Below are 12,866 nucleotides of genomic sequence, written 5' to 3' on the forward strand. Positions count from 1 at the left end.
GCATTGCCAGTCACCAGGAATGATGGCAGTTGTCGTCCAAAACATCTGGCCTACGTAAACATGTATTACTGTATTCCTCAGGCTGACATCACATCTTTGCCCACAGTATCCCTGGTCAAAAATGCCCTCTGTGCATTCACTGAACATGTGCAAAGGGGAGTGGGACTGTGCCTGCTGGCCCCATCAGCATCCCCACTGGCTTGCTCCCCAACATAGGAATGGCAACATAGGTAGCTGTCTTATACTGAGTTAGACCATTGGTCTATCTGTTTCAGTGCAGTGCTGTTGACAGAGGTGCATAACTGTTTAGGGGCAAGGGACTGGATTGCTTCCCACCAGGCCCACCATGGGCCGGATGACATCAGGGGACTGGCCCAGCCCCTGACGTCACACCCTTTCTTCTTTTTCTTTTCTTTTTTGTGCTGGAAGGGGATACGGAACTGTGTCTTCTCCCAGCATGGAGAAAGAGACTCACCGTTACTCCTTGTCAGTGTGAGAGACAAATGAATGGGCGGGCTGAAGGCTCCATTTGCCTGAATGACAAGTTTCTCAGCAGTTCATAGGATAAGGTGAAACCTATTGGTTCATGTCACCTGACCTCTACTGAGATGGCAGCTGCAATACCAGCGTCTTGCCATCTACATGGGTGGTGCTGAAGCACAGCAGAGAACGAGCTTGCATCTCTGCCCTCCAGAGAGCTACCACAGTGGCACAGACTAAGGCCTCTCCATCTCGCTGTAGAGTGACCTCTCCTTGAGACCCCCTGGCATGTTGTATTTCTGTTCTAAAGATGGCTTAACTCCAGGGTGGGCAACTTGTGGTCCAACAACATCTGGAGGGCCACAACTCCCATTGACCGTCATCACTGGCTATATTGACTAGGGCTGATGGCAATTGGAATCCAACAAGATCTGGAGAGCCACAAGTTGCCCGCCCCCTGGCTGAACAGAATCTGAGATACATCCTTCTTGTTCAGTACTGCCCAGTGAATCTGTGGCTGATGCTGTCTCTCACACATTCAGTACTGTCCACTGCAGCCGTCCCCAGCCTGGTGCCTTCCAGCTGTTTTGGACTACAACTCCCAGCATTCATGAGAACTGGCCATACTGGCTGATGCTGATGGGAGCTGAAGTCCAAAACATCAGGAGAGCACCAACTTGGGGAAGGCTGATCCACTAGATCATGCCCGTTTTCCGGTTTAAGTCCACCATTCCATTTGGTTGAATGAGGTTTTACCATCATCTTTGAACATGCCATATATCTTTTGGAGGGTCCACAAATTTGTGTTGTGCTGTGGTAGCCAGTCATTATTTTCTAGTATCCAGGTGTGAAATCCAATCCTGCTGCAAAACACTCTGTCAGTGGCTGACAAGGTATTCCTGCCCATGGAAAATTTAGGGTGGGGGAGAACAGATAGTGCCACAATTGGATGAGCTGTTGAGACTGGTTGCGATGGAAAAAGCACTCTGTACAGGCTGAATACAAAAGGAATAATTTCAAACATTCATCATAATTTTGGACGATCTGTATTTCCCCCCGGTGGTAAATCTCATTTAGTAACTTCCTTGTGACTTGTCAGCTTGATTTTCCAAAAAGCTGTTGCATTATTTTCCCACACAGTCTCTCTCTCCCCTTCCTCACCTTGGTGTATTTAGCTAAGGCAAGTATGAAGTGTGATCCTTCGCATATTTACTCCGAAGTAAGTCCCACAGAGTTTAGTTGTTTCTCTCAAGACTCTTGGTGTGATACATACTTGCATGTTCCCAGTGGGGCTTTTTCGCATGTAATGGCAACCCATGAGGTTTTAAACTGATGGGTTGTCATGCACGAGCAGCGGTGCACCTATCTCTTCCACTTTACCTCACAAACCATGATCGGCCCCTTTGTTGGTTGTGCAGCATGATGTGCGAACCTGGACTGCTGGGTTGTTTAGGGGCTAAACAACCAAGCAGTTAACCCAACAACAAACCATGGGTTTTTAAACTGATGTACGAACCAAGTCATTTTCTAAAGCCCCAACACTGTGACCTGGTTTGCACATAACGCTAACCCATGATTTATTTAACCCATGATTAACTCATGGTTTGTTGCCATACCCAGGGTTTGTCTGGCAAACAATCAATCAAAACAGTGTTTGTTTTCTCAATCCCTGGGTTGTTTGTCTGCTCCTTCCCCTTTGCCTGCTCCTTCCCTGTATCACAAATGCCTTTGCAACACTGTAGTACTGGCATGTAGAACAGCAAGGTTTTTTTTACTGCTCTTGCTGCTGCTTCTGTAGCCTGGGGAAACAACCTATGAACAACTCATGGTTATGGGTTCACGCGTAATGAAAACCCATTGTTTAAACAACCCAGTGTTTACAACCCAAAAACCATGGGTTCTCTTTCTGAGTTGCATGTGGTTAACAAACCATGGTTTGCTAGTAAAGCTGGGTTCACACATCAGGACAACTCAGAATTCAGCAACCCAGAATTCAACGACGCATACCACAGGTTAGTGTTATGTACAAAAACAGTTGGTGTGTTGTGAGGTTAAAAACCTGGGAGCATGTAAGCATGTATCGCATCACTAGAGAAAGCAAGATAGAAAGAAAAGTGTGTGTAGTTGCTGCACAGAGCCCAATTTCTATGCAGCAACAGAGAAATTCACATGATCCCTGTTCATAAAACCACGATCCCACACTCGCAAAGGTGAACAACTTGAACTGCTCAGTTTTTTGCAGTGTCAGCCATGCAGCCAGCTGTACCAAGGGCAGGCAAGCAAGCAAACAAAACCCAATGGCCAGCCATTCAACAAGGAAAACCCTGCTGTTAGTTAAGTTTGGCTTGCTGTGGAGGCATTTTTACCCACTCAGTTTGCTTTCGTGTGTGTGGGCCTGTTCAGGGTGTGCATGGGGAAGGAGGGTTTGTGAAAAATCGGGTGGGGGTGGTGGATTAGCAGAACCACTGCAAATGGTCCTGCTGCACAGTCGTGGAACCGCACAGGGTTGCGTGGTTCCGCTAACCACCCTCTCCATGGTTACCTGCTGGGTTTTCCAGCATTGTTTCCCCACATCCCTGCAGCCAAATTGGACTCCTGGCGGTCATTCCATAGGAAAAAACGGGTGCTTAACCACAGAAAATGTCTGTGCTGGCTAGAGTGTTGCCCCATGGGGTGGCTGCTCTAGCCTGTGGACTCTATGGTTCTGGCCCTGGAGTCCTCCAAGGCCGATTTTTTCCACCCATGGAGCCCATCACACGACATTGTAAGCCACACTGGGAGCCCTTAATCCTATTGCAGCAAGTGGGTAGTGAGCATGGTTAGTATGGGGTCAACTACTCCTCCTGACCTGGGAAAACACCTTCCAGATGCAACGCTAATTCACTGCGGGTAGAATTTTTACCCCACCCACAGTGGCTTAGCATTGCGTCTGAACAGTCCCTGTGTGTGTTTTTTACACTTGGGTGGATGGGTTAGGACTGGCTGGCAATGTCAGGGATGGGGTGGGATGGCAAGCAATGATCTTACTCACCCATCCTCACACTAGCCCTCATAGTGGATCACAGTTACAGACGGCCTTTATGCATTGCTAGGTATAATCTGATACCTGCAACATCTAAGAACATTAGAAGAGCCCTGCTGGATCAGACCAAGGGTCCATCCTGTCCAGCATTCTGCTCACACAGTGGCCTACCAGCTGCCTGTTGGAAACCCACAAGCGGGACAAAATGTAATAGCACCATTTCGCTCATGTTCCCCAACAACTGGTTGTACATAGGCATACTACCTCTGATACTGGAAGCTGCATATAGTCATCAGGACTAGTAGCCATTGATAGCCTTCTCCTCCATGAATTTGTCCAATCCTCTTTTAAAGCCATCCAGATTGGTGGCCATCACTACATCCTGTATTAGTGAATTCCACAGTTTAACTCTGCACTGTGTGAGGAAGTTCTTCCTTTTATCTGTCCTGAATCAATCAACTTCATGGGATGACCCCAGGTTCTAGTATATGAGAGAGAGAGAACGAGAGAGAGAGTCAGAGAGAAATGTCTCCTTGTCCACTTTCTCCACACTGTGCACTAATTCATTCAGATTGCAAATCTCCATTTTGACACAGGGTCTATCTAAACCGCAGACCTCAAGACTACAACATCTGGCCAAATTTTGGGGCTTTTCTGTTTCTCCCTCCACCCCCTCCTTTTTTGTATCACCTGGCCTGATGAAGAGTTCTGGAGAACTGGAAAGCTTGGGTATTTTGGTAAAAATTGTGGTTTATCTTGATAAAGGTATTGCCCAACTGTGGTTTTTGGATTTTTTTCTCATGGACCAGCATGGCTATCTTTGGCTGTTGTTGTTTTAATCTCCTAGCACTTCGTTGTGTTTACTTACTGGGTGTCAGAGAAGGTAATCTGCTGAAACTAGCTCCCCCAACACGACTGTAGGGCCAAGCCTTCCTCCTGGAGGGTCCACTTTGCTTTGCAAGTAGCACAATCGCTCACTGTCAGCTGTAAGCAGCACTAGCAGGGGAGAAGGAAACGGCACCAGCAAAAGCAGGTGTGCTCTGTGCTTACCTTAATGTCCGTGCCATGCAAGAAAGAGATCTTGGGGTTGTAGTGGCCAGTGCGATGAAAATGCCGACCCAGTGTGCGGCTGCTGTAAAAAAAGAAGAAGAGCAAACTCCATGTTAGGCATAATTAGAAAAGGAACTGAGAATAAAACTGCCAATATCATACTGCCCTTATACAAACCTATGGTGTGACTGCACCTGGAATACTGTGTGCGTTTCTGGTCACCGTACCTAAAAATAGTTATTGTAGAGCTGGAAAAAGTGCAGAAAAGGGCAACTAAAATGATCAAGGGGCTGGAGCATCTCCCCTGTGAGAGAAGGTTACAACAGCTGGGATTGTTTAGCTTGGAAAAAAAGGAAGGTAAGGGGAGACATGATAGATGTCTACAGAATTATGCATGGTGTAGAGAATGTGGATAGGGAGACATTTTTCTCCCTCTCTCAAAATATGAGAACCCGGGGTCATCCTATGAAGCTGATTGGTGGGAGATTCAGGACAGATAAAAGGAAGTCCTTCTTCACACAGCACAGAGTTAAACTATGGAATTCACTACCACAGGATGTAGTGATGGCCACCAATTTGGATGGCTTTAAAAGGGAGTTAGATAAATTCCTGGAGGAGAAGGCTGTCAGTGACTATTAGTCCTGATAGCTGTGTGCTTCCTCCAGTCCCAGAGGCAGTGAGCTTATGTACAGCAGTTGCTGGAGAACATGGGTGGGAGGGTGCTCTTGCGCTTGAGGCCTGCTTGTGGGTTCCTGGTCGACAGCTGGTTGGCCACTGTGTGAACAGAATGCTGGACTAGATGGGCCCTTGGTCTGATCCAGCAGGGCTCTCCTCACGTTCTTAAGGGTGACAGATGACCGCACATGTGTGTGCACAAATGGGTAAAAATGCCATTCCTCCCCCCCACAGCTGGGGACCACCATCACCTGTGTCGCAGCCTGACAAGGCGCAAACCTTCCAGTCATCGTCATCTTTCACTTGTAACTCTCCTGTGTTTTCCAGTTGCTTCTTCCATGTTTTCTCTCACCACAGAAACTCTGTTAAGAAAGAAAAGATGGAATAACTGCACAGTGCCTTCCGATTGGTAACTGTAGGAGTCCTCTGTCTGGAAGCACCCTAGGACACTCAAAGGGATGTAGAATTACAGAAAACCCAGTGAAACCAAAACAGAATGCAAACAAAACATTCTTTAAAGCAGGCAAAACAATTTTAAAAGCCAAAGGCCTGTTGCAACAGTACTGTTTTCACTGCCTCTCTAAAACCCAATAGGGGATGGAGCCAACCTGACCTTCCTTGGGAGGGAGTTCCATAGTTGGGGTGCTGCTACAGAAAAGGCCCGGTCTTGTGTACCCACCCATCTAGCTCCTCTTGGTGGTGGGACATACAACATGGCCTCTGATGAAGATAGCAAAGTATGGGCAGGCTCATAGAGGGGAGGAGGAGGCCTTTCAGATATCCTGGGCCCAACCTGTTCATTTGCAAAGTTCTCCCTCCTCTTCTCGCTGCTGTCCCCCTGTGCCAAACTTGCATTGTGTTCTCTTGAGATTCACCAGCAGGGAGTTAGTGGCCGTATGGTGTAGAGAGCCAGTGTGGTGCAGTAGTTTGAGTGTTGGCCTGGGACTCAGGTGATCTGGGTTTTAGTCCCTACTCAGCCCTGAACCTCACTGGGTGACTTTGGGCCAGTCACTGACACTTTGCAAGAGGCAAACAGGCAGGATATAAATGTCATAATATATTTTTTAAAACACTGCATGTCATAAAAAGCAACTATAATAAAGTAGATCAGAGGAAGCATCAAAGAGTTTAGTCGTGGCACTAAAAACAAACTTTAACAGATTGATTCTTTATCAGGATGCGGGATAGAAATAGCAAGAAGTGACTGCTGTCTTGCCTGTAGTTAGGGGGACAACAAATTTTGGGGTTTTGGCCCTGAGCTCCTGTCGCACCTTTGAAAAGCAGCACAAAATTAAGGACAAGCCAAGGCAACTCTACCATTTCCCTGTAGCTCCAAGCCAGTGAGGGACGCTGGAGGCATGCTGGCTTTTTCTGCCTCCATGCCTGCTGAGCAGTCCAAGCTCAAACATCCCAGCAGGCTCAGGGACATGCTGATGTACCTCCATCTTCCAGAGAGGGGAGGTGGACATTTATTTTGCCTTTCTGCTTGCCGAGCCAGCGCAAAGCTAAAAGAAATTGCAGGAAGACCGTCCGCAGCGCCCGACTCAGGAGGAAGCCTTGGGCTTGTCTCCCTCGCCTGAAGCTGGCCGAGCGGTTGCCATGGCAAGCAACATGAGTGAGATTGTTGACCTCTGCCTAAATAGAGAGGGTTGCAGCAGGAAATTCTGGTAGATACGTCTCTCAGGGAAAAGTCGGTGTTTCAAGGGGAACAGAAAAGGATCCCCCCCCCCCCCCCGAATGCATAATGGACCTCTGGAGATGTTGAAGACCTGTCAGGGAATGCTGAAGAGCTTAATGCAGGAAAAGTAACTTACCTGGGACAGGTAATAGGAAATTGGTGTATCTCTAATACAGGGGTGGGAAATGGGTGGCCATCCAGGTGTTGTTGGACTGCTATTCCCATCACCCTATCCAGCATAGCCAATAGTGAGGGATGATGGGGGTTGTAGTCTAACAACATAAGGAAGGCTACAGCTGGGAATTAACTGCTCTGGTAAACAGGAAGCATTGGAATGTGTGTCGGGTGGTGTCACCAGCTGTGTCTTGGATATCAACAGTAACCAAGGAAGTGAGCTGTCATCCCCTTCTGCCCTTGCTGAACACTTCATTTGATGACTCACAAGTAATGATACAGGAACGTAAAATGCAATGCAAAAGTTAATGTCTGTGTACTTGCCCACTCTTACTGTTTCCTTGCTGTGGTATCTGTCTAGGTGGGGCTTTGAGTGTTGCCAGCCTTGGGGTTTATGTTGCTGATTTGGTAGACTCTGGGAGGATGGTGGTTGTTCTAGAACTGCTGGAAATTATATGTTGCATCGGCTATAGGGTTGTACGAAAGTCACTTACCTTTTCAAAGGGTGACATTCGCGGTGGGGGGGAGGCGCTTCGTCCCTCCCCCCGAAATTCTCTCCGGCCAGCTCCGCTCCGTGGAGATTCTGCAGAGCTGCCGGCCGGGCCGCCCGCAGCTGGACATCCGGCCCCTGGGCAGCCTGCAGGGATGCAAATGGTGGCTGCCATAGCCGCCGCCATTTGCGTCCCTGTATTTTGCCATGATAGGCTACGTAAATATTTATGTAGCCTATCACAGCAAAAAAACAAACAGCGGACGCAAATGGCGGCGGCTACGGCGGCCGCCATTTACGTTCCCTTTTTTTTGCCGTTTTAGCCTACATAAATATTTACGTAGGCTATTATGGCAAAAAAAAAAAGGGAACGCAAATGGTGTAGTGGCCGCCATTTGCGTTCCTTTTTTTTTGGCCGTAATAGCCTACGTAAATATTTACGTAGGCTAAAACGGCAAAAAAAAAAGGGAACGCAAATGGCGGCCGCTGTAGCCGCCGCCATTTGCGTTCCCTTAGTTAAGCCATGATAGGCTATGTAAGTACTTATGTAGCCTATCACGGCTTCCGCAGGGATGCAAATGACGTCCCTGCGTTAGCCGTGATAGGCTACGTATTTACGTAGCCTATCACAGCTACATGGAAGAAGTGAATGGCGGCCTCACACGCAGCCGCCATTCGCAAGTCAGCGCGGACGGCAGCAGGTAGGTGCTCCGTTCTGGGCCCATTTCGCGGGGCAGGTGGGCGGGGGGGCTTTGTTCCGCCACGGATTTCAGGGGGCTGAACGCACTGGCATTCGGCCTCACCGAGATCTGTGGCGGAATTCTCTGACATCCCTAGTCGGCTCCGCTGCCTAAAGGCGAAGGAATTGGTGGTTTCAAAGTTCTGCTGTTCGGGGGACAGCTTAGCGTGTAAAGTATGGGCTCACTTAGCAGCCTGGTTTGTGTTGCCATGGTAGCGTTTCCTCTTGCTTGGCTGGCTTGTGAGCGGCTGGTAGTGCGAGGCAGAGGCCGGGTTCATGCTGATCCGGTGGTGTGTTGCTTGCGGAGCGGGGCGGGGCGGGGACGAGGAACCTCTCCTTTCTCTGTCTTTTTAAGCCTGAGCATGAGGGCGCATACAAGTGCACATGTGTGTGGTGTTGATGTAACCTAAGCTCAGGAGTATCAGAGGGGAATGTAGCCTGCTTTCTGAGTTGGTCTGGAAAAAAACAAACAGGTTTTGCAGCGGTCAAAGAGGAGCTGCTTATGCAATGGAAACTGGAGATGTGTGCAGGTCATATCTGCTGAAACGCACAACATGGCTCCTTTGTGTTGCTGTCTGGAGGAGAGCGTGTTTTTCACCTGAGGGCAACTTCATGTAACTGCAAAAGAGTGTAACGTTCACTCGTGTACCAAGACGTATGTGACTGTCTGTGTGTATATCACCCGCCTTCAACCCGATGCCCTCCAAATGTGTTGGACTACAACTCCCAGCATCCCCCAAGCTTCCTCAGGTTAGGGAAAGCTGGTGTATATGTGTGCTCACACATGTGTATGCATGCATATTTCTTTCTTTTTTTATTTACGGGATTTCTATAATCCAATAAGCTTACCAAGCAATGTGTAATGCAAAGAAAGAAAAAAGAATCAAAATACAGAATTATAATATTTAAAATCAAATTATACTGATAAAACCATGGCTGGTCATTCAGGAAATGTTTAAATAAAAATATCTTCAGTAGGTACCGAAAACAAAACCGCATCGGTGCCTGCCTGACATCAACAGGCAGGGAGTTCCACAGAGAGCGAACCAATGCACTGAAGGCTTTACTCCGAGTGGACTCCAAATGGACTGCAGATCCATGCACAACCGCCAGGAGTGCCTCATCTGATGACCTCAGTCACCAGGCATCACTGTTCCTGAGGCCCGAGTGGCCATGGCAGCTCACAGTGCCTTTTACCAGCTTCAGCTGGTTCACCCGGTACGGTCTCTCCTCGACAGGGATAGCTTGGCCGCAGTGGTACAGGCACTAGTAACCTCAAGACTGGATTACTGCAAGGCACTCTTTGTGGGGCTGCCCTTACGGCTGGACCAGAGGCTGGAGCTAGTGCAGAACACAGCAGCTCGGCTGTTGTCAGGAGCTGCCCCTTTCCAGCATGCAGCTCCTTTACTGAGGGAACTGCACTGGCTGCCTATTCACTACTGGGCCAGGTTTAAGGTTTTGGTACTAGTGTATAAAGCCCTAAACAACTTGGGGCCAGGATACTTGAGAGAGCACCTTCTTCTTTACCAACCTGCCAAGTCACTGAGGTCATCAGAGGGCTTCTTCCTGGTGGTTCTGCATGGACCTATGGCCTGATTGGAGTCCACCCGGAGAAGGGCCTCCAGTGTGGTGCCTCCCTTTCTGCGGAACTCCCTGCCTCTGGTGATCCGGCAGGCACCAACACTGCGCTGTTTTGGCACCTCTTGAAAACTTCTTCATTTCAAGTAGACTTCCTTGATTGATCAGCCATGTTTTTTATTGGTATTTTATTGGTAACGTATTAAAAACATTTAATATGGTGTTTTATTCTTTTTATCTTTTATTGTTCACCTCTCCAGAATCTGTTTAAATGTGGAGCAGTATATAAATGTTGTCAATACATAAATAAAATAAACTCGAAACTTGGCATCTATGGTCAAGAGTTCTACAATTGTGCAAAACGTCAAACGAATCTGATGGAAATTGCCACAGATATAGCAAGTTAAATATATTTATAAAAATATTAGTTTTGAGTTTACACTTTGGCTAGTGTATTTCTTGCTCCATCTCCTTCCTTGCTTCTTTTGAACCTGGTAGGAGCTGTTTTTTCCAAAGAAAGCAAGAGGAAAGTGAAGATGATTTACTTTGAGGTCCACATTTGACAGACCTTTCTTTACACATCATCGGAGCCATTATTTAACAGACCAAGAGGAAATACAGGTGATGGAAAGCAAGCCTGAATCAGATGGACTCTTGTCTTCCCACAGGGGGTATCTCTGCAAGGGGCTCTGTGTGCATCACAAATTGCCAGCTGTCCTCTGCATCCTCTTTTGCATGCCAGACTTGCAACAAATGCTCACTTTAAATAAGTTGGCTTTATTTTCTTTGCTGTACTTGGCATCGTAGCAGTTAACTGGGAACTCCCAAATTGTGTGTATGCAGTTAATCTTATTTAACTAAGTTACTGCGTGGCCTGCCTGCCTTGTTCCAAATGCCCATGTTAATAATGACAGGTGCTGGATAAAATTAACGGTTCCCTTTTAACTTTCTCACCACTATCCCCCCCCCCCCGTCTCTTTGTACAATGTGTAGAAAGATCAGTATTGACATTACACTTGGGACAGCAGCGATTGCAAAGCCCCTTTCCTCACACTAGGCGAACTATGGCTGCAGTCCTAAGCGTATTTAGAACTAAAGGTCTTTTGAAGTCAGACAGACTTGCTTCTGAGAGAACTTTCATAGATTTGCAAAAACCAAAGGACCATAAGTAAAATCCCAAGATCCATATTAGTGTAATATCTTTATTAGGCCAACTGAAAGATCACAAAAAAATATTCAAGCATTTGAGATCATAGAATCATAGAATAGTAGGGTTGGAAGGGGCCTATAAGACCGTCGAGTCCAATCCCCTGCTCAATGCAGGAATCCAAGTCAGAGCATCCCCAACAGATGGCTGTCCAGCTTCATCTTGAATGCCTCCAGTGTGGGAGAACCCACTACCTCCCTAGGTCATTGGTTCCATTGTCATAATCCTCGAACAGTCAGGAAGTTTTTCCTGATGTTCAGACGGCATCTGGCTTCCTGTAACTTGAGCCCATTATTCCATGTCCTGCATTCTGGGATGATCGAGAAGAGATCCTGGCCTTGCTCTCTGTGACAGCCTTTCAAGTACTTGAAGAGCGCTATCCTATCTGCCCTCAGTCTTCTCTTCTCAAGGCTAAACATGCCTAGTTCTTTCTTTCTTCTTTCTCAAGGCTAAACATGCCTAGTTGAGTGTGGGTTGTTGTTGAACCATGGGTTGTTTGTTGACGCATGGATTGTTGAACTGTGGGTTAGCGTTAGGGGTGTACAAAACCCCGCTTACCTGGCTCCACCGGGTTCCGCAGGTGGGGGGAGGCGATCCGTTTCTCCCCCCGGAATCCTTGACGGGGGGGGAGGCAATCCGTTCCTCCCCCCCCCCTGGAATCCTGCCAGGCCGTGCAGCCGCCGGCTGGCCCAACCTGCAGCGGGGCCTCCAACCGCTGCCGGGCCGCTGCAGATGCAAATGGCGTCCTGAGTAAGGGATGCCATTTGCGTCCCTATGGTAGCCCGTGATAGGCTGCGTAAATATTTACGTAGCCTATCACGGCTAAAGCAGGGACGCAAATGGCGTCCCCTATGCCATTTGCGTTCCCGCTTTAGCCATCATAGGCTACATAAATATTTACGTAGCCTATCACAGATAAAACAGGAACACAAGTGGCTTAGGGGACGCCATATGCGTCCCTGCTTTAGCTGTGATAGGCTACGTAAATATTTGCGTAGCCTATCACAGGCTACCATAGGGACGCAAATGGTGTCCCCTACTCAAGACGCCATTTGCGTCTGCAGCAGCCGGAGCCGCCGCTGGAGCCGCCGCCGGAGCTGCAGCCAGGTAGGCTCTGTTTCGCGGGGCTTTCGCGGGGTGGAGGGGCGGGGGGCTCTGTTCTGCCACGGATTCCGGGGGGCTGAATTCACTGGAATTCGGCCCCTCTGGGATCCGTGGCAGCATTCTCTAACATCCCTCGTTAAGCGTGTTGTCTGAACCCAGGACATTTTCCACAGGGTGGCTTGTTAACCACCTTGAACAACCCAACAACAAATCATGGGTTCTCAAGGTGGCTTGCTCAGGAAAAATAAGCCACACTGCATGGTTAACAAGCCAGTCTGTGGAAAATGCGCTGCATTCAGACAACGTGATAACCCATGGTTCAACAACAACCCACACTCACCCACTAAGTTTGGGTTAGCGCGTTGTGTGAACCCAGTGATTGTCTGCATGTTCAGAATCCCAACATGGAATAGTAATCATCACATGGCTGGCAGAGCCTAATTTAAATGTCTTCCGGCCTCTCCATTCCATCTTGAGACTCTGAATATTCAGACAATATGACTTCACCATCAAGTCGGGGTTTTTTCCTCCCCTGTTATCCTCTCTCCTCTTGTTTTTTGTAACATCTGCCTTGATGAAGAGATCTTGAGATCTCAAAAGCTTGCACATTTTTGGTTGGCCTAATAAAGGTATTACACCAATATGGCTTTTGCACAGACTTGGTCTGCA

The 12,866-nt window shown here is 48.0% G+C and overlaps 1 protein-coding gene across 6 annotated transcripts in view; it reads left to right on the forward strand.

Moving 5' to 3' along the window:
* Positions 1-12,866, forward strand: part of FOXN2 (forkhead box N2) — a 59,913-nt gene that overhangs the window by 20,996 nt on the left and 26,051 nt on the right. The gene's annotated exons all lie outside the window — the stretch shown is intronic.

The sequence above is a fragment of the Heloderma suspectum genome, chromosome 1 (genome assembly GCF_057233095.1).
Source record: "Heloderma suspectum isolate Gila_16-S chromosome 1, 16-S_ref, whole genome shotgun sequence".
NCBI classification, from domain to species: domain Eukaryota; kingdom Metazoa; phylum Chordata; class Lepidosauria; order Squamata; family Helodermatidae; genus Heloderma; species Heloderma suspectum.